Source organism: Sapajus apella, unplaced genomic scaffold (assembly GCF_009761245.1).
Source record: "Sapajus apella isolate SASKATOON/1434 unplaced genomic scaffold, GSC_monkey_1.0 scaffold47, whole genome shotgun sequence".
Taxonomy (NCBI): Eukaryota; Metazoa; Chordata; class Mammalia; order Primates; family Cebidae; genus Sapajus; species Sapajus apella.
Window position 1 is genome coordinate 9,330,598 of NW_022436987.1, and position 20,824 is coordinate 9,351,421.

The 20,824-nt window shown below is 39.3% G+C and overlaps 1 protein-coding gene and 1 long non-coding RNA gene across 4 annotated transcripts in view; both read left to right on the forward strand.

Moving 5' to 3' along the window:
- Window positions 1–6,724, forward strand: part of LOC116525156 — a 7,587-nt gene extending 863 nt beyond the window's left edge. The window contains exon 2 of the long non-coding RNA XR_004257598.1: window positions 291–6,724. This is a non-coding gene — a long non-coding RNA (uncharacterized LOC116525156). The remainder of the gene's footprint in view (window positions 1–290) is intronic.
- The window catches only part of SPON1 (spondin 1), a 301,120-nt gene that overhangs the window by 154,721 nt on the left and 125,575 nt on the right, over window positions 1–20,824 (forward strand). The window lies entirely within an intron of this gene.

Below are 20,824 nucleotides of genomic sequence, written 5' to 3' on the forward strand. Positions count from 1 at the left end.
TTTTGAGACGGAGTTTCACTCTTGTTACCCAGGCTGGAGTGCAATGGCGCGATCTCGGCTCACCGCAACCTCCGCCTCCTGGGTTCAGGCAATTCTCCTGCCTCAGCCTCCTGGGTAGCTGGGATTACAGGCACGCACCACCATGCCCAGCTAATTTTTTGTATTTTTAGTAGGGACGGGGTTTCACCATGTTGACCAGGATGGTCTTCATCTCTTGACCTCATGATCCACCCGCCTCGGCCTCCCAAAGTGCTGGGATTACAGGCTTGAGCCACCGCGCCCGGCCCCAGGTTCTTAATGCATCTTTCTTCTGTCATACTGACAAACATTTTCAATGGTTCAAGTCATTTATTCCCCTTTACTTATTCTTCCTTGAGTTTTTCATGATAATATGGCTGTTAGCTCTGAAACCTTTGCTTCAGACTGTTTTACTGGCATTTAAATAGGCCTTGAAATTGGAAGGTTCACAGGCGCTCACTCTGACTTCCTTCTGGAGATCCAAAAACTATTTCTTGAGCATATCATGTCCTAAATAAGACACACCTGTAGTGGATTAACCATTCAGAATTATATATGACATCAGATATTACTTTCCTTATATCTATCAAGGTAAAGCCCCATTACCACTGAGAGTAGTAAGTTAATTTATTGATGAATTTTCTTGTCATTTACACCCGCTGGTTGGCAGTTTAAAGAGCACATGCTTTCAGCATCTCATTTATGTAGCTTAAATAGTCACCTGTTTTGAATTGATTTGAGAGGAAGGAAAGACTGGATTCATCGGCAAGTCATGGATCAATTATTATATAAGTTCTAATGCTACCACTCTCCTAGCAAAATGGATGTGATTAACATTTAAGCATGATGCCTACCCATGCATTTTTCGTTTACTGTTTCCTTCAAACCTATTTGCCAGTTCTTGTGTTGTGATTCCAAGAAATGCATACTTTAATAATAAAGACTTAATTTTCCCTTTGCATGAAAACATTCTAAACACCAAGAAGCCTTATGAAATTGAAGGCAAGGGAATATGAAAGTCCATTAAACAACAGCATTATGTATGGTCACCCAGGAATTTGCACACAAAATTCTGCTAAAGCTAATGGCATTTATGTTCTTCAAGTTTTCCAAACAACGAGTTGAAAAATATACCCTCAAGAATTGTTTATACCAAGAAGGGCCAACTATTTATAATCACAAGTGGAGTTTCTGCAAAGGTCTCTGCCAGACACTACAGTTGTGGCATACATCCCTCCCAGTTTGCAGAAACTCTACTGTTTGAGGTTGAAAGTGAAACATGAGTCCAAAGAAATGCGTGCAGCTTTTTCCTAGAATAAGTTAAATTCAGAGTGAAAGAACACAGAAGAGGACAAAGGGTATAGGAAATCACAGCATAGGCAGCCCTGCCTTATTTTTAGTGAAAAGGATTAGTACTGGTAACCCTGCAGTAAAGCTGATCGCCTGTGATCAGAGAGTAGTATAGTTGTAATCCCTTTACTATACCACTAAGTTGATTGATTAAATTAAAAGTTATGAGTCAAATACCCTCAGGGCATCTTGGAAACTTCTTTACTCTCTGCATATTCATATGGTCCTAATGACCTTCCACTGGAAGGAAAAAGTGTGTGCTACCTGCAGGGGATACATGAAGAAAGGCTTAGGAGGAGGCGAAACTTTTTCACAACCACCAGCAAGAGTTTAATTAAACTCTAACATTATAAGCTTGCCTCAATTTAAGAGTGAAATGTACCAGGTTTTTCCTGCACATGGAGCCTCACAGGGTCTTGCAGCTCAAGTAGAAAGAACAATGAAAAGCAGAAGGCTTTCTTTTTACATCTGGCTCCTTGAAATGGGGCTAAGAGGCTTTCTGGAGGGTTTTGCTGGCTGGGACAGTTAGTGTTTACAGATGTGAGTGGCTTTCAGTCATTGCATGTAAATTACATTTGCTTTGTTGCACACACCCTGGGAAAACCAAGAGGAAGAAGAGAAATAATGTTCCTTTATCCGCCCACACACATTGACATTCAAGGCACAGTCTTTTCAGGTTTATTGGGTCCCTAAGCAACCTTTGAAGAGATCTGTACATCTGTCCGGCTGTCCCTACTCCAGCAGACATGGATTCCTTTGCTTTGCTTTTCAAGTCTCTGGTTCCATCTTTGGTCCATTGACTGAATTTTTTGGTAAACATTTCTTGCATTCAGACCTGAGTGGCCACCCAGCTCCTGGGCTAATTCTGCTTCTCTCTTAAAATTTGATCTGTATTCTGAAGGCGAGTTCATCAGAAAAAATAAATGTGGAAGCTAAAATCCTAAGAAGTAAACTAAAATAGGAAGGTGAGAGAGAGAAAATTCTTGCTGAAATACTGAATCCCAAAACCAGATCAGAACAATGTGAGAGTTGAAAGGGAGCCTTTCTAAAGTGAGAGAAACTGTCATCTAGGTTTCTTTTGCATCCTGCCCCTCCCCAGGAGAGAGTAGTCAATGGTCAGCATTCCTCTGAGAGACAATACATATTGTACATAGTCTGAACAATAATGGACGATCATGAGAATCAGATCATCTAGGAGTGTTGAATCTGATACTTACTAGAGGGCCTTATAGAAGTTACTTAACCTCTGTGTGCCTCAGTTTTCTCATCTGTGAAGCAGAGATAATCAAAGCACCTATCTCTTGAAGCAGTTTTAAAGATGACCTACGTTCAAAGCTAATCTCCACCATTTACTACTAGCTGTAGCACCTTGCAAAAGACACTGACTAACTTCTCTGACCTCCAGTCTCCTCTCAGTAAAATCAGAGTCTACATCATTGTATTGTTAGAATTGTATTCTTAGAATAGGCTTGGAATATGATGAAAGCTCACACAGTGTTAGTCATTATTATTTTAAAATGAGGCAATGTATAAATGGTTCTTAGTTCAGAACAAGTCCAACAGCAAGAATTGTGTTAGCTATGAGTGTAATGTGCTTATTTCTAGTTTTGTCCTGCTATCCACCCAAATTCTCAACCTTTAGATAATGATTTAGCTCTGATCTTATGCTGATATCTTGGATAAGTCTTCTCATCTGATTGATTTCCATCACCTGGTGAGAATTTGCTGAGATTCCAACCTGACTACTGAATTTCTTCCCATCCAAGTGGACAGAGGGCCAAGTTCCAGGTATATTTTATCATCCCTGACTTCACAAATATCACTGAAAGTAAAGGGCCCCAAGTTTACAATTGACAGACACTTTATAAAAGATCTTATACTATAAGGCCTAACCAGCAATGAGGAAATCGAGTTTTCATTTGTGATTTTTCCCCCATCAAAAATGAATTTAATAACAAATAAAATATCCATTTTAGCAGTCGACCAGACAAACACATGAAACTAGTCAGCTAATTTTAAGTTAGTATTTGATGGCCTTTTATTTTGTAAATAAGAAGACAGAAGTCAGTGGAGTTTGGAATTTATGTGTTCTGTGATTTCTGTTGGCCAAGGTCAGTTTCACTTGACTTCTCTTCCCCTCTTTCCCCACCCAACCCCCAGAAGCACATAAGCAGTTATTAGTTGGGATCTGCCTCTAAGTATCCTAGAGGCTAAGCAACAAGCAATTAGAGAAAAAGCAAAGCTGAAAGAAGGTAAGGAAACAACCTAATTGTTGAGCTGAGCCCTGGGCAGCTCCTGCTCTCTCTGCCTAACCTGGTCTTAGTTGGTCTTCTTATTTCAGCCTAAATTATCACTTCTTCAAGGAAGCTCCTTCTGATTCACCACATTGGGCTGGTTCTAGTTCTTAAAGACTCTTTTCAATTCTTTTTACTCTTCTTACTATTTATTGTTCTGTTTATTATTCTGCACTTGAACTCCTGGGCTCAAGAAATCCTCCCGCCTCAGCCTCCTGAGTGGCTGGGACTACAGGTGCATACCACGATAAATAGAGCATCAAGCTCTATTTATTGTTTAGTACAGCTGCTTCAGGTTTCCCTAGGGTTATGTTCCTCAGGATATTCCATATAATTTAAAGCTTACAGAATTCAAGATTAATCCTGAAAAAGGATTAAGACTGCATTTTTAAGCCAGCTATAAAGTGGTACAGCTGTGCACCAATAACATAAGCACAGCTTAAAATTCATTCAGTCACCAGCTTTGAAATTATGATTATTGCAATTTTTAATTTGGGGAAAGAGAATTTGCATTGCTTTACACATTTTGTGCATAGAGTGGCTTTACTAATATTTTTAAATCTTTTTATGTCTTTATTAATATTTTTATGTTTCTATGCCTTATGACATGTCCATATAGGTCCAAGTCAGACTGCTCTATAATTATTTGTTTGATTGAATTAACTGGCTCTCCCCAGTAAAGGATAACTTCCAGGAACTGTAACTATCCTTTGTTCATTTCAGTCCACCGAGTGCCTAGCAAAATGGTATGTGGTAGACACTCAAGAAACCTGGAAGAAATTTAAAAGGTTAGGAACTGACACTTTCTGAGAATAAAGAAGGGAGATTTTTTTCTTCTCTGTGGGCAGGGAGCACAGCATCTTTTCCATCTTGAAGGCAGGAAAGAGTTACCTCTTCCTCTGGGCTCCATCAGCATCCTGCCTACTCCTACATCACAGCACAGATCCTAATTGGCAAAATTATTAATCAGTCTCTCTCCCACTGAAATAGTCACGTCAGACAGATTCCTTTCTGACTGAAACTGTTCTGCTGTGAAAGACTAACAACAAAGCAGATGCTCCTTCATGCCAGGCCAGTTCGATCTGTTATCCTACTGGCCATCTAGAGTAGAAGGAAAACTAGAGCCTTCTAACACCTGACATCTCCCAATCCAGGAGAGAAGAAGAGAAAATTCCCAGTTACCAAGAAGTGAATTGTAGCTCCCCTTTTTGAGGCTGTAATGCAATAGCCATCCCATCGCACCATGGGCCCAGAAACCTATAATCTCTTCTTTTATCTCTTCCTTTGTAAGAATTATTGATTAATTGCTGTGCTCCCTGTACTGTGTCAATTGCACATCTTTTAAACAATTGCCTGTTGGACTATACATTCTCTACCCCACTCTTGGTATCAAAATCTGTGTCAGTTAGAGTTCTCCAGAGGGACAAAACCAGTATGATATATGTGTATAAAAGGGAGTTTATTGGGGAGAATTGTCTCACACAGTTACAGGATAAAGTCCTGTGATAGGCTGCCTACAAGCTGGGAAAAGAGAGAAACTGGTAGCCTGGCTCAGTTTAAGTCTAAAATGCCTCAAAACCAGGGAATCTGACAGTGCAGCTCTCAGTCTGAGGTCAAAGGCCCAAGAGTCCCTGGAAGGCCACTGGTGCAAGTTGAAGAACCTGAGGTCTGATGTCCAAGAGCAGGAGGAGTGGATGGATCTTCCTCTCCTAGTCCACTGACTCAAATGTCAGTTTACTCTGGCAACACTCTCACAGATATACCCAGACACACATTTTATCAGCCATCTAGGCATTCTTCAATCCAATCAACTTGACATCTAATATTCACTATCACACCTGCCCTAGGCTATTGTTTCCCTGAGGACAGAGACTGTGTTTTGTTTGTGACTGTGTCACTAGTTCTTAGCCTATGTAAAACAAAATAGACAGCTAGAAGTATCAAATGAATGAGTGATAAAAGAATGGATAGATGAACTGGGCTTCTGGGGTTCACTCCATCCCTTGTAATGATATCAAGGAAATGTCACAAAAGACAAAATCTAAACCCTCTTTAAAATCTATATTAGTTAAATTCATCATGCTTTCTTTAATCTGTAAGAGCTGGAAAAAATCTCTCATATTACCCTCAACCCTGGAGCAGCATTTATAATTAGTATCTTCAAGATACTACATATATTAGAAACAACATTGGACAAACTCTCTATATGATGAACACATCCTTTGCCTTACCTTTCATTTCCTGTGTCTTCTCTGCTTTTTCCCTGCATTCTGTGATTTTATGGCAGACTCTCAAGAAAGGCATTAGAGTTGGTTGGGACCATTACGATATCCCCAGCTCCAGCACCATATCTGATATAGATTTAGTGCTGAATACATGTTACTCAATGAACTTGCTGCAAGAAGTCTTCACTTTTAAGAGAATATTTCAATTACTTAAAACAATCATAGACAGGAGGAACATGTATGTACCAACAATCTTAATAAGGTTATTCAGAATTGTACACACAAAACTCTGCTGAAGCTAACAGCATTTATATGCTTAAGTTTTCCAAACAATGTGTTGAAAATATACCCTGAAGAATTGTTTATGCCAAATAAGGCTGACTATTCATGATCATGACTGGAATTGCTGCATGTTTTGTGCCAGCCACATCATTCCTGCCAAACATCCTCCCAATTTGCAAGGATTCTCGGGTTTCATTTTGAAAATAAAGCAGTAAAATGCTTCTTAAGTCCAACTTACGTGGGTCTTAATTTTCATTAGCACTTACTTAGGCTCTACTGATTAGAGTAACATCTTAACTCTTTTTTGAAATTCTTGTTTTGATTGACAAAGTGACATGGAATTTTTAAAGTGACAGATTGACAAAGGAGCACAGAAACAAGTCAATAGAATTATGATGCTAGCTTGAGTTCTGAATGCTCAACACTTAAAAAGTGACTCATACCACCTTTTGTGCCAGAGACACCAACAACCTGAAAGGCTGTCCATCAGATATTTCTATTTCCGAAACAGGAAAACAGTTCCTTATTCCAGTGTCTCCGAGCCAAAACTTGTAGAAAAAAAGAATGAAAAAATACAAAAATCTCACATTGACCAGGGTCTTAAACATGGCAACAAGAGATTATATGCTTGGAAAATAACTCGTAACAAATAGGGCTTAATGGCAAAAGCACTCCTGAAAAGTGAGCCTGCTGAAGACCCTTCAGACTCAGTCCATACCTAGGTTCTAAACCAGTGATTTTCCTTATTTGGGAGAATTGCACAAGAGTTAAGCAACCCAGCATTGTACTAATTCTAACAAGGTCATTACATCTAAAGCTTTATTAAGCACGTAGACTCTGCAGTCAGAATGAATCCTGCCTCCACCACTTACTACCTGCAAGAGGTTAGGCAAGACATTTAACCCCTCTGTGCCTTTGTTTTCTCATCTATTTAATGGGGTTAATAATAATACTAACTTCATAGAACTAATGTGAAGATGAATTTAATTAATTTATGTAAAGAGCTTAGAAGAGTGCCTAGCATATATTCAGTGTTATATACTTGGTAGCTATTCTCATAACCCTTTTTCATGATCTATTTCTTGCCTTGGACACCAGTTCTCATAACTGGGTCTTAATTTTCATGCATGTGTCAATTCCATAGATAGTTAAGGACCAACTACTATCCAGCCAACTTTGTCCTTTAGGAAACGGCCTTTTTTTCCCAAGAAGACCCATGTAGGAGCCCTCACTTTGCCCTTCCAGGAATGAAGTGCCTTCCTTGCTCCTTCTAATTCTTCTAAGCGCTAGAATTCTGCCTTTTATTGCTGCCAGACCTGCCTGATGCCCAATGTCCCTCTCTCTCACCATCTGCTCCTAATCACTGATCTCTCCTAACACCAGGGGCTTCCTGGTCTGTCTGCTCATCCCAATACCAATCTTTCTGTCTAGTCTTTAAGCTCAGCTGCCTGGTCTGGTCTTGATTCTGACAGCACCCTTGAAATTTGTTCAAGCAATGAATAAATTATTCAAATCCTTTACTTTCCTCCAAGGGAGAACTAGGAAGCCAGACCTTATCAAGCCAAAGGAATTCCTGCTTCCCCCTTGCTGCAACAATTTAATCTCTAAGAAGCTCAAAAAAGCACTAAGGAAATAACCCTCTAATCATAAATGATCCCTCTCCATCAAGAGAAAACAGACCTCTCCTGCCTGGAATTGCTTAAACAGGACTCTTCCATTTCACCAGAGCTTCAGGGCCAAACCAGCCTCCAGCTACCACGTTGGGCTGCAGATTTCAGAAACTTGGAAAGGGGAACTTTTCATCCTGACTATTGCCTTTGCAGTGTTCTCAGCTGCCAGCATGTGATGGTGGGCATGGGCCTGAGCCTACTTTTGTGTTCTTAAATAAGGCTAAGAGGCTGTTCTCCTTAGCTTCTTAGCCCTAGATACTCATCAATCAACCAGATTTCTTGAGTGGACCTACTGTGTGTAGGCCTTTGGAAAGCAAATCACCTCCTATGTACTTTTTAAAATTTTTATTTAAATTTTTCTGGGTATAGAGTAGGTATATATATGTATGGGGTATATGAGATGTTTTGATAAAGGCATGCAACGTGAAATAAGCCCATCATGGGGAATGGTGTACCCATCCCCTCAAGCATTTATCCTTTGAGTTACAAACAATACAATTATACTCTTTAAGTTATTAAATATTTTTGAAGTTACAATTATTATTGACCATAGTCACCCTATTATGCTATTAAATAGTAGTTCTTATTCATTCTTTCTAATTTTTTTCTTTTGAAACAGCTCCATAAAAGTTATCATATTCTTTCTAATTTTTTGCACACACTAACCATGCTCACTTCCCCTCCATCCCCCCTACTACCCTTCCCCTCCATCCCCCCCACTACCCTTCCCAGTCTCTGGTAACTAGCCTTCAACTCTGTACATCTATGAGTTCAATTGTTTTGATTTTTAACCCTTATGTACTTTTAAAAGTATTGGAGGGAAGGTAATATTCAGGGCAAAACAAAGTGCTGATGCTGGCAAAGCAGAAGGGACTTTCCTAAGGTCACAGAGTTCAAAAGGAGCAGTTCCAGGATTTAATTACATCACCCTGTGTTCAGATACAGATTGTTTGACACATCTCACTCGGTTCACTGGAGCTTAGCCTGTTCCAGCTTAATCTCGTGCCCTCTGCAAATCATACTCTTGGCTCCATGTCCTTCCAGGTTCCTAAACAGCAGCTTGTTCGTTCTGATCTCCAGGCCTTTGCACAGGCTCCTCCCTGTGCTTGCCACCCTCCATCCAGCCTCTATTTCTTCACCTGGCTGTTTGCTTGTCACCCTTTCATTCTCTTCTTTAACCCCGCTGCCTCAGAAAACCATTTCCAACTGCCCAGGCTGGATTAGCCGCCCTCCTCTTTTTTGCTTTGTGACTATCCTATCACAGCACTTTCCATACTGCACTGTAATTGCCTGTCCACAGGTTTAATCCCCTAATATGCTAAGAGACCCTCAAGGGCAGGGCCCTTATCTGGTTTCTCTCTGAATCCCCAGGAACGTATATAGGATTCAGAGCACAACATGTGACAGTGAAGTTTTGTTAAAATAAGGTGGATCAAACTCTCTCTTTATCAGGCTGCCTCCCAGACTAAAAATAACAGCTTTGCAACTCCCGGCTAATGGCTCAAGGCAGGCACTCCTGGCCCAGAGCACCTGACCTCTAATCTGCAAAATGTTCTGGGGTAACATGTGTCCTCCCACCTTTGCCTCTTACAGGCTCACTGATCACTGTCATTTCCCAGTTAACCACCCCCATTACAGGATAATCAAACTTTCGGCTTTCATCCAATGCAGCTCAAGCATAGGGTAAGCCAGAGTGAGCCTGGATAGACTAGGCAAGAAAAGTAACTCTGCTTCTGCCATCACTTGGTTAGTTCTTTATTAAAAGGGAACTTTTTATTGAAGCATAACATACGTGCAGAAAAGTGGGCACATTGTAAGTCTATAGCTCAAAGCTTCACATCCTTGTGAACACATTCATGTCACTAGCACAAAAATCTGAAAATGACTAGGACTCCAGAAGCTTCCTTTTTGTCTCTGTCCAGTCACTACTGCCTGCAAAAGGCAATCATCTCAACTTCTATCATAGATTAATTTGGCCTGTTTTAAAACTTTTTATAAATGGAATTTTATAGTGTGTACTCTTTGGTATCTGGCTTCTTTTGTTCAACTTTATCATTGGTGAGATTCATCCATGTGGTTGCATATCATTTTGGTTTGTTCTTTCTCATGGCTGTATAATACTACACTGCATGAATCTACCACTTTTCATTTATTTGTCCTATTATGGATGAACATTTGGGTAGTTTACAGTTTGAGGCTATAATGAACAGTGCTGCTATATGCATTCATATACATCGCTTTTGATAAATATACATGTGCCTTTCTGTTGGTTAGATACTAGATGTGGAATTGCTGGGTTGTAACATAAGTTGCTTAGCTTTAATAAATACTGCTAAACCATCTTCCACACCAAAATAGATCTAATTAATCTACATCCTTGCTCATATTTGATATCGTTTATATGGTTTTGTTTTGTTTTCTTTTTCCACTTTAAATACTGGCTATAGTAGTGATATCATGTTGGGATTTTGATTTCGACTTCTTTGAATTTTGCCTAGTATGTTGTCATTGACCATTTGGATAAACTGAAGTATTTGTTCAGATGTTTTGATCATTTTTTTCTTTTTCTATCCTCTGCCTTTTATTGACTTGTAGGAATTCTTTATATAGTCTAGATACGAGTCCTTTGTCAATTATATGCATTGCCAACATCTCCCATTCTATGGCTTGCCTTTTTACTTTTCTAATCTTTTGATAAATAAAGGATTTCATTTAAATGTGGTCCACATTATTTTTTTTCTTCATGATTAGTGCTTTTTGTGCCCCATTTAATAAATTTTTGCCTACCTCAAAGTTGTGAAGATGTTCTCTTGTATTTCCTTCTAAAAGCATAGTTTTTACCTTTCATATCTAGATATTGAACCGATCTGTAGTTGAATTTGTATATGGTGTGAGGTGGGAGTCAATAGTCTTTCTGAATTTTTTTCCACAGGACTATTGGTTGAAATGCTCATCTTTTTCCCACTTCATTACAGCATTACCTTTGTCATACATCAAGTGATCATATATCTATGGGTCTATTTCAGGACTCTATTCTGTTTTTCTCTTCTATTGCTATATTTGTCTGCCTTGCCAATAATACACCATCTTTATTATGATTCTTTTATTAAAAGCTTTGATACCTGGGAATGTTCTCCCATTTTTTCCTTCTTTATTTGGCTATTCTTGGTCCTTTGCATTTCTGCATAAATGTTAGAATCATGATCAATTTTTATTTTTAAAAAAATCTCCTCTTATTCTTACTGAGACTGTTTTGAACTCATAGAATAATGTGGGGAGATATGACAACTTTACATTATTAAATCTTTCAGTCAATGACTATGTCATTCAGTTTATTTAGTTTTACTCTAAGTTCTCTCAATAATGTTTTATAGCTTTCTGTGGAGAAGAGGTCTTGTTCACTTTTTCATGAGATTTATTCCTGGGTATTATATGTTTTATGCTATAGTGAATAATCTTTAAAAATTTCATTTTCCAATTTGTCGTTGGTATATAGGAATGAAATTGACTTTTGTATTTTGAGTTAATTTCCAGAGACTTTGCTAAATTCACTTATTGTTTCTATTACTTTGTGTATAGATTATTTTGGAATTTACATACACAATAAGTTATGCCAATAATTTCTTTCTAATTTTTATAGCTTCTCTTTTTCCTTTTTGCCTTATTACACTGGCTGTTGCCTCTAGTATGATGTTAAATGGTGGGCATTCTTGCCTTGTTCACAATCTTATGGGGAAAGCTTTTAATATCCATCATTAAATAGGATTATTGCTATGGCTTTTTTGTAAATATTTTTATCACATTAAGAAAATTTCCTTCTATTATTAGTTTGCTAAAATGTTTTCTTGTGAATGTATATCAAATATAATCAGATACTTTTTCTGTGGTCTATGAACATATTCATGTAATTTTTTCTGTTAATGTGATGAATCGTATTGATTAAATTTTGAGTGTTAGACCACCCTTGTATTCCTGGAATAAACCATACATGGTTATTATATAGAATACTTTTTCTAATTAACTGGATATAGAGTTTGCTAATATTTTGTTTGGTGTTTCTGTATCTATTGTCATGAAAGAGATTGGGCTTCCATCTTCACTTTTACCTTCACTTTTGAGATGAATTTTTTTCTACCTGGACTGACCTCTCTTTCGTCCTATATATAGACTTAGTTAAATAGATTTTGCTTCTATTATTAGCTTAACAAACTTCCCCCAGATCCTCTAGTTTATCTCTTATTGACAGAACAAAAACTTTCCCAAAGACAAACTAGTCATGAGTCAAGCCATGGTTCAACCACTCCCTGACAAGTGTGTCCACTGTCACATTACAGATCCTCTCTGAGCCTGTTTCCTCATCAATGAAATGACATTGAGAAGGAAGTTAGACAATGCATAATAAAGCATCTGGTACAGGCAGGTGCTCAGTAATTCCTATTTCTCACTATCTCTTCTCTTCCGCTTAAAAACTTTACAAATGCATAAGAGCATTGGCTTACTTATTTACAGGGCTTAGCTGTCGGAGTTAAAATTCAAATCTGAAAAATGAACTAATGGTGATGGAAGATGTCCATTCTTTTTGTTATACTCTAAAAAACAAAGCAAAGTTGTTAAGTGCTCCTGCTAAACTTTTTTAAATACAAGCTCCTAGATTTTTAAAATTAGATAAACTAGGATTTATCATCCATAGTGCTACAGTTCCTTCCCTGGGGCTTCAAACTCAAGTGTTAATGGAGTATTAAACATTTAGAAGTTGTCCAGGTATATAGCCTCTCTCCCATATTTAACAGTGTTTATGTGGAAAAATTAGCTTGGAAGGACACCTTTAAATAATGTTCTTCTAGATATATAATTGCAGCGTTACTTGTTAGTGCATAATAAACTGTCAACCAGACTTTATTGTAGCAATGGGAATGAGAGTTTGGGGGTGCCTGAAATTATGTACTTTGTGTATGAGATAAGAATCAGCTGATTGGCTAGGCTTTATTTATAGATATCCAAATAAATCAAGAGTCAGAAGTTCAGAAAGATTGGGATGGGAAGGCTGAGTCTGAAGAAGGCTAAAGTCTATGAACACCAAGAGTCAGTACCCCTAATGCTATCAGGGACACTGGATAGGTACCATTTTACTTCTCCCTACTATCTCACTATTCTGGTGACAGGCCTGGGTGATATCAGAATGACCTTCTAACTAAATTTGAACTTGGCTCAAGCTGTGGATCCCAGTGGAATAGAAAGGGCAAGGCCTTAAGTTTGGCAGATCAATGCCAAATCTCAGCCCTGCCACCTACTTGCAACTCAGTTCCCTCATTCACAACAAGGGGATGGTAAATGACCTACCTAGCAAGACCACTGTGAGAATGGAAGGATATTAGCTGACACCTGTGAAGGATGTGATGCAGGGAACATGCTCAATAATAAATGGTAGTGATTGTGATGATGATGATATTGATGATGATAAGACAGTGACAATGAAGACAACATCCCTAGCTTTGGATAGAGGGGTGGGGGAGGATTACCTATATTCTGCTTATGGAAACAGGAGCATCCCTAACTGCCCCTTTTCTAATCCCTGCAATTATTTTATGGATCTCTAGATTTTAGGACCTTATTTGGATGAGCCATGTCTCAATTTGGGTTCTCCTGAAAGGAGAATCTGAGGTAAGGACTGCAGGTACTTTATGTAGAAGGTGATAGAGGAAGCAGAAGTGAAGGAATAGGGAGAGAGTGACAAGGGAGGAGGAATGGTCCAGCAAAGAGTGCATTATTCAGGTCACTGGCATCAGTGTACCTCTGAGAGATATACAAAATGTGTCCAGAATTGTCTACTTTCCAGAATTTTCTACTGGCACCCACCCTCTATAGACCAAGGGTTGCCTGCAGGAGCGTGAACTTCCTCACACTCCCAGGCACTTGCTTGCTGGCCAAGTGGACTCTCAAAACTTCAGAGAAGGCCATGGATCAATAAACAGGAAGAGGCCCTTGAGGTGGACACTCCCTGACAGTATGAGCAAGTGGTCACCCCTGCCTGCCATAGTTGCAGCTAAAATCAGAGATGGATGGAGGGTCTGTGATGCAGAGCACAAATGTAGCTGCTGCAGGCCAAATCTTAATTCAAGTGCAGCCTCTACAAGCAGACTGCAAGTTATCTACTTGCCACATGTGATCCACAATTGTGAGAGACCATAGTCATCAGTAGAGTCTTGCCTTTCCCATCCCCTTGTACCAGAAAGGGCTACCTGCACAGTTGGTTCTTATATTTAGCAGTACACAAACATATGCCAAATTCTAGAACTGTACTGTCCAGTAGGGTAGCCACTAGATACATTTAAATTGATTAAATTTAAATTAGTTGATTGAAATTAAATTTAAAATTTATCTCCTCAGTCACGCTGACCACATTTTAAGTGCTCAGTAGCCACATATGACAAGTGGCTGCCATAATAGACAGTGAAGTATAGAATACTTCCATCTTCATGGAAAGTTCAACTGGACAGTGCCACTCTTGAGCGAGTCAGTTTGGATCCAAATCCTGGCTCTACCATGTACTAGCTGGGTAGCCCTGGGTAAGTCATTTAATCTCTCTGTGCTTTAATTTCCTAATCTGTAAAATGAGCTTATTTCCATTATTAAATAAATAACAGTATAGAAGCATACAGTAAAGTCTCACTACATGTTAATTATTATTATTTCCCAGTTCCCAGGGTGATATTTCTGTGAGGCAGGAAGTACTTAAAGAGGCTCCAGCTGGTCTTGCCTTTCCCATCCCCTTGTGCCAGAAAGGGCTACCTGCACAGTTGGTTCTTATATTTAGCAGTACACAAACATATGCCAAATTCTAGAACTGTATTGTCCAGTAGGGTAGCCGCTAGATACATTTAAATTGATTAAATTTATATTAGTTGATTGAAATTAAATTTAAAATTTATCTCCTCAGTCACACTGACCACATTTTAAGTGCTCAGTAGCCACTCAGGCCCTGGATCCCTTGAGGCTACTCTCTGGGCTTCTAAATCATCTCTATGCTCATGATGGCCATACTCATATACCCCCCCGGTCTCCAAACAGAGATATTGCTTTACCCTTCACTTCCTTTTCAGCTTCTTGTCAGTTCCCCACCCTAGGTCCAGAGGCTGGAGCTGGAACAGTCACCCCCAGCTAATGTCAGGAGCCCTACTGCCTGTTTCTGGGAACTTCTGTCTGTGTGCCTCACACATTCTGCCATCATTTTCCCACCACTTGCCCACCCTCCCAATGGGCCTCTGCACCCCCAGTGCTGACTATGGCCTGAACTATTACTAAGCTGACCACATCACTTTAAAACACTTACTGTCCTCTAAGACCATGTCCTACCCTAATGGATAGGTCCTGTGCATGTCCTGGTTTGCTACCAATGCCTACTGTTCCTAGAGAAATAAGATATTAATATTCAAAATAACCATTACCGAATGTTTTCTTCTGTGCCAGGAACTGTGCTAAGTGCTATAATATGGATTGCCTTCTGTAACCCCATCACAACCCTGGAAGATAGGTACTATTATTATTTCCATTTCACAGATTAGAAAACTGGATCTTAGAGAACTTATGTAGCTTGTTCAAGATTGCACAGCTAGTATATGGTGAAAACAGGAATTTGATGACATCCTTAAGCCAGTAGGAGGTCCTTTTCTTCTTTTAAGAGATTTAAAAAGGGTGGACTGATGCATACAACAACATGGATAAATTTCGAATGCTAAGAAGTCAGACTCAAAAGGCTACATATTGTGGGAGACCACTTATATCCTGGAAAAGTTAAAACTATAAGACAAAAAAAAAAGAAAAAGTTTGCCAAAGGCTGGGAGTGGTGGTGGGGTTGTTACATGGGAGTGTAGGAGGGTAATGTAACTATTCATTATCTTGATTATAGTAGTGACTATATAGTTGCCTGCATTTGTCAAAACTTGCTAGATTTTACATTAAAAGGGGTGAATATTACTGCATCTAAAGTATGCTTTTATTTTAAAATAAGAAGGTTGAGAGTGATTTTTCTCTGATTGCCCCCAGCAATTGTTCAAATGTGGGAATAGAGGGGAACAAAAGTCAGTCTTAAAGACTTGGTGAAGAAAATAAGCTCAGGTTCAGATTGCAAGGGAAATAATCGAAGGAGAGGAAATAGAAACAGTGGGTTCAGACTGATCTTCCTGAATAGCCCGGAGGTGCAGGCAAGTCAAAAGATGTGCTTTTGTGAGAACAACATATTGATGGAAGATTCTTTTTCACCCAGGATGAGAAAACTTGAACCTCTTTACTTAAAGGGAGAAGCTCCTCAGTGAAGAATAGATTAAAGGTGCACCTTATCCACATATTTACCATTTCCAGCACTCTTTATTCCTTCATGTAGATCTGTGTTTCCATCTGTTTTCATTTCCCTTCAGCCTGAAGAATTTCCTTTAATATTTCATATACTACAGATATGCTAACAATAAATTCACTCAACTTTCATTTATGTAAAAATGGTTTCTTTTTACCCTCATTTTTGAAGGATATCTTTGCAAGACTCAGAATTCTAGGCTGACAATTTTTATTTTTTACAAAGATTTAAAGGTGTCATTTCATTGTCGTCTAGTTTGCCTTGTTTTTGAAGCAAGTAGTCATCCTTATCTTTGTTTCCCTTGTTGTGTCTTTTATTGCTTCTGGTTGCTTTGAAGATTTTCTCTTTTTCTCCACTTATCAGAATATGATGTGCTTAGGTGTCATTCTCTTTGTTTTTATTCTGTTTGGGGTTTGTTGAGCTTTTTGGATCTATGGGTTGGTATTTTTCTTCAAATCTGGGAGAATTTCAGGCATTGTTTCTTCAAATATTTTTCTAACCAATCTCTCTATTCTCTCCTTCTGAAACAACCACTTGTTTTTATTCTACAGTCATTGGTACTTTTTTTTTTTCAGCACTTTTTTCTCTGTGCTTCATTTTGAATTTTTTTTATCACCCTATCTTTTAGTTCACTGATCTATTCCTTTGCTGTGTTCAAGCACAGATATATTTTTCAGTTCTGAAATTTCCATTGGGGCTTTTTTAAATAGTTTTCATTTCTCTGCCAAAATTCTGTTTACCTATTACGTCCATGTTTTCTTTAAATCCTTGAATATATTGATAATAGCTGTTTTAAAGTTCTTGTATGTTAATCCCACATGTCAATCATCTTAGGAACTCCAGCTATTGACTGTGGGGCTTTTTCCTGGTTCTCGATTACATTTCCTGCTTCTACACCTCTCAATTTCTTTTGTGTGTGTGAGACAGGGTCTCGCACTGTCACTCAGGCTGGAATACAGTGGTGATCATAGCTCACTTCAACCTCAAACTCCTGGGCTCAAGTGATCCTTCCACCTCAGGCTCTGGAGTATCTGTGACTACATGCATGCATCACCATGCCCAGCAAAAATTTTTAAACAATTTATAGAGAGGCGGTTTCATTCTGTTTCCCAGGCTCATCTCAAACTACTGGGCTCAGGTGATCCTCTCACCTAGGTCTCCCAAAGTGCTGGGATTATGGGAATGAGCCACCATGCCCAGCCATGTCTAGAAATTTTTTATTGCATGATGAACATTGTAAATACTACATTGTTGAGTGTCTGGATTTTTTATATTCCTTTAAAGAGTATGGCAAATGGTTAATTTACTGATGGATCTGCTTGATTCCCTTTCCAGGCCTGTTTTCTAAGCTTTGTTGGGGTAAGTCTAGAGTATTCCTTACTCTAGGACTGATGTAGTTTTACTACTAAATTGTAGCCTTTCTAGGCTTTCAGCTGAATGTAGAGTGTGGCAAATGGTTGATTTACTAATGGATCTGCTTGGTTCCCTTCCCAGACCTGTTTTCTAAGCTTTGTTGAGGTAAGTCTAGAGTAGCCCTTATGCTAGGATTAACATAGTTTGGCTACTAAATTATAGCCTTTCTAGGCTTTCAGTTGAATGTATAGAGTGTTCAGCAAGGTCTCTAACATGGTTGGGTAGAAGCCCTATTTCTCTAGCATTGTGTGACCTCTAGAATCTCCATTCAGCTCTTAGCTCCCCAGGGGCTGTTCTCTGCCAGGCCTTGTAAAGTGTCACCCTGCACATGTGAAGCTTAGTGTTTGTTCAAATATTTAAGGGGACTTCTATGTGTATTCTGAAGCTCCATCTCTGTGCAGCTTCCTCCTCTCTGGCATTCTAGCCCATAAATCCTCTCTACTTTAATAGCCCCACGTTCCTACCTCTACCTCTTCGTCTAAGACAGTTTGCCATGCTCTGTTCTAATCCACCTTCCTGTATCACAAACCAGAAAGGTGTCTGTGACAGAAAGCCTGGGCAAATTTGGGCTCATCTCTTGTGTTTCCTTTCTGTTACTGATCATAGTTCTTTGCTGTCTGTTTTCTAACATCTGAAAACTGGTGCTTAATATAATTTGCCCATTTATAGTTATTTATGTCCAGAGGGTTAGTGCTGTGCCCTTTACTTCATCAGCATCAGAAGCAGAAGTCTAGTGAGTATATACAGACCTGGGAGTTGTCTATAGACAGGACTATCTTATTCTCTTCTCTACTTTGCATTTGCCATAAAGAAAAAATAACATTTCTATTAAGACATTCATATCTCATCATGATCTGCCTGGCTGACTGATCTCATCACTGGTCATCCAATTTTACACACACACACACACACACACACACACACTACCATGACCTCGTGGTCTTCCACATATGTCTAGCTTTTTCTTATGCCTCTGCTTTTGCATCTATTCTTTTGTCTGCAAAAATAACCTTCCCCCAATTGCCTACCTACCTTGCTATCTGCTACTTATCCTTCAGAATTTAGCTTAGCTGCCATCTCCCTTAGGATGCCTTCTCTGGAACCATCTGGGTTAAGTGTCCCCTTCTTTGTGCTCTAATATTCTGTGTTTGCCTTTATCAAAATTTTATCAACCACACTTTATTGTAATTGCCTGTTATGACCTATCCTCCATTCCCTTCACACCCCACCCTCCAGATAGAACATCTCTAACACAAGGATCAAGTCTGAGTCATTTCAGAGTCTCTCTGGCCTGGCACAGGTTTTGAAACATTTTGTATGAAGGGCAAGAAAGGAAATATTTTAGGATTTGTGGGCCAGACAGCTTCAGCTGTAACTACTCAACTCTGCCATTGTAGCATGAAAGTGACCATAAACAATAGATAGATAATACATAAAATATAAGACTTTATTGAAATGAAAACAGGCAACTGTAGCTTATGAATCCCTGGACTAGCACATAGTATAATCCCAGTAAATGTTCATTGAATGAATTAATAAAATCTTACTATTGGAGGCCTCAGAGGAAGTAGAAAATAATGTAAGCAATTTTATAAGTGCAAGAGTTTTCCTGGGAATGGAAAAATGGCACTTTCCTTGAGGCCCTAGGAAAGGAAAAAAGAGTGGAGTGAAGAAGGCAGAATAATAGAAAAATGAGGGATTTCTGGCCTAAATGACAGGCTTGCCCATGTATGGCTTTTGTCAGAAGCCTATATTGGGATGGGATCCTGAAAAACAGAATGGTTTGGTCAGAGTGAGTTCCCGAGGCAGCCAAGAACAGAGAATGCCAAAGGACAAGTACAAGCTGTGTCCTGGGCAGCACCCAGACACAAACCCACATACAGCAAGTTCTGCAGCCAAATTCAAAGTGTCAGAAACAAGGCAGGTTCTGGAACTATGCCTAGCATGAAAATAACAAGGGCAAGAGGGGTGTGAGATCCAAAACAACCTGTATGAATAGAACTGGCAGGTCCACAATACTTTTCTGTTGGTCACTGGCCACATTGTACATGGAGGAGTCTGTAGATGGGTTAACCTTAGTCTTTTCAGAAGAGTTAAGTGACAGGGTCATCTACTAAGAGATAAAAGGGGGAGGGGAGCCTAGAACTTAGAGGCTGGAGAAGCTCTGTCATGTATAACTACTATGGCAAATTCCATAAGGGCCCAGCAGGGCCCAAAACAAAGATTTGCTGAAAGCACTGTGGGTGAGGCTGAGGTTAGATAATAGGAGGTTGCAGCAATCTAGTTACTGAGGTTGTAAGACATTCTATAGAGAAGCATTATGAATGGGTATCAAGGAAATGAATAGGTGGCTTTCTGCAGAATTGGGATTGGCAGGAGAATGCAGCCACTGCCAGGAAATCCAGATGGCCACTGAACAACTGTTATATTAACCAAAGTTCTCCTAAGAAATAAAATCAATAGGGTGGGTGTGGGTGTGTGTGTGTGTGTGTGTGTGTGTGTGAAGAGATTTATTATAAGGATGTGGCTTACCTGAGTACAGAGGCTGAGAAGTCCCAAGATATGCAGTTAGCAAGCTGGAGTCCCAGGTGAACCAATGATATAGTTTCAGTCTGAGTGTGAAGGCCTCGGAGCCAGGATTGTTGATGGTTCAGTTCCAGTCCTAAGACCAGTAGGCTGAAGACCCAGGAAGAGCCAGTGTTTTCATTTGAGTACAAAGGCAGTGGGGGGAAAGCAAGGTTTCAGCTTAAAAGCAGCTGGGCAGAAGGCATTTCGTCTTCCTCCAGGGAGAGTCAGCCTTTATGTTCTATTCAGGTCTTCAACTGACTAGATAGGGCCCACCCACAATAGGGAGGGCAGTCTGTTTTACTCTATCAATTCAAATATTCATCCAGAACACCTTCATAGACACACCCAGTTTGATCAAATGTCTGCCTTCCCCATAGCCCAGTCAGGTTGGCAAAATTAACCATCACACTGGCATGTGCAGAACACCTCAGGGAATCTATCTACCATGAAACCTGTCTCCTTCAACACTAGATGGAATGTCAGACATTGTTCTTCTTTAATTACCACTGGCATTTTAAGCATCATTGTGAACACTGGTAATTTAATACCACTGATGACAGCAGAATGGATATTAGGAAGGAGGTTACTACACATATACTCAAAATATCTCCCTCTAGTGGCTTTTTTTTTTTTTTTTTTTTGGAGATGGAGTCT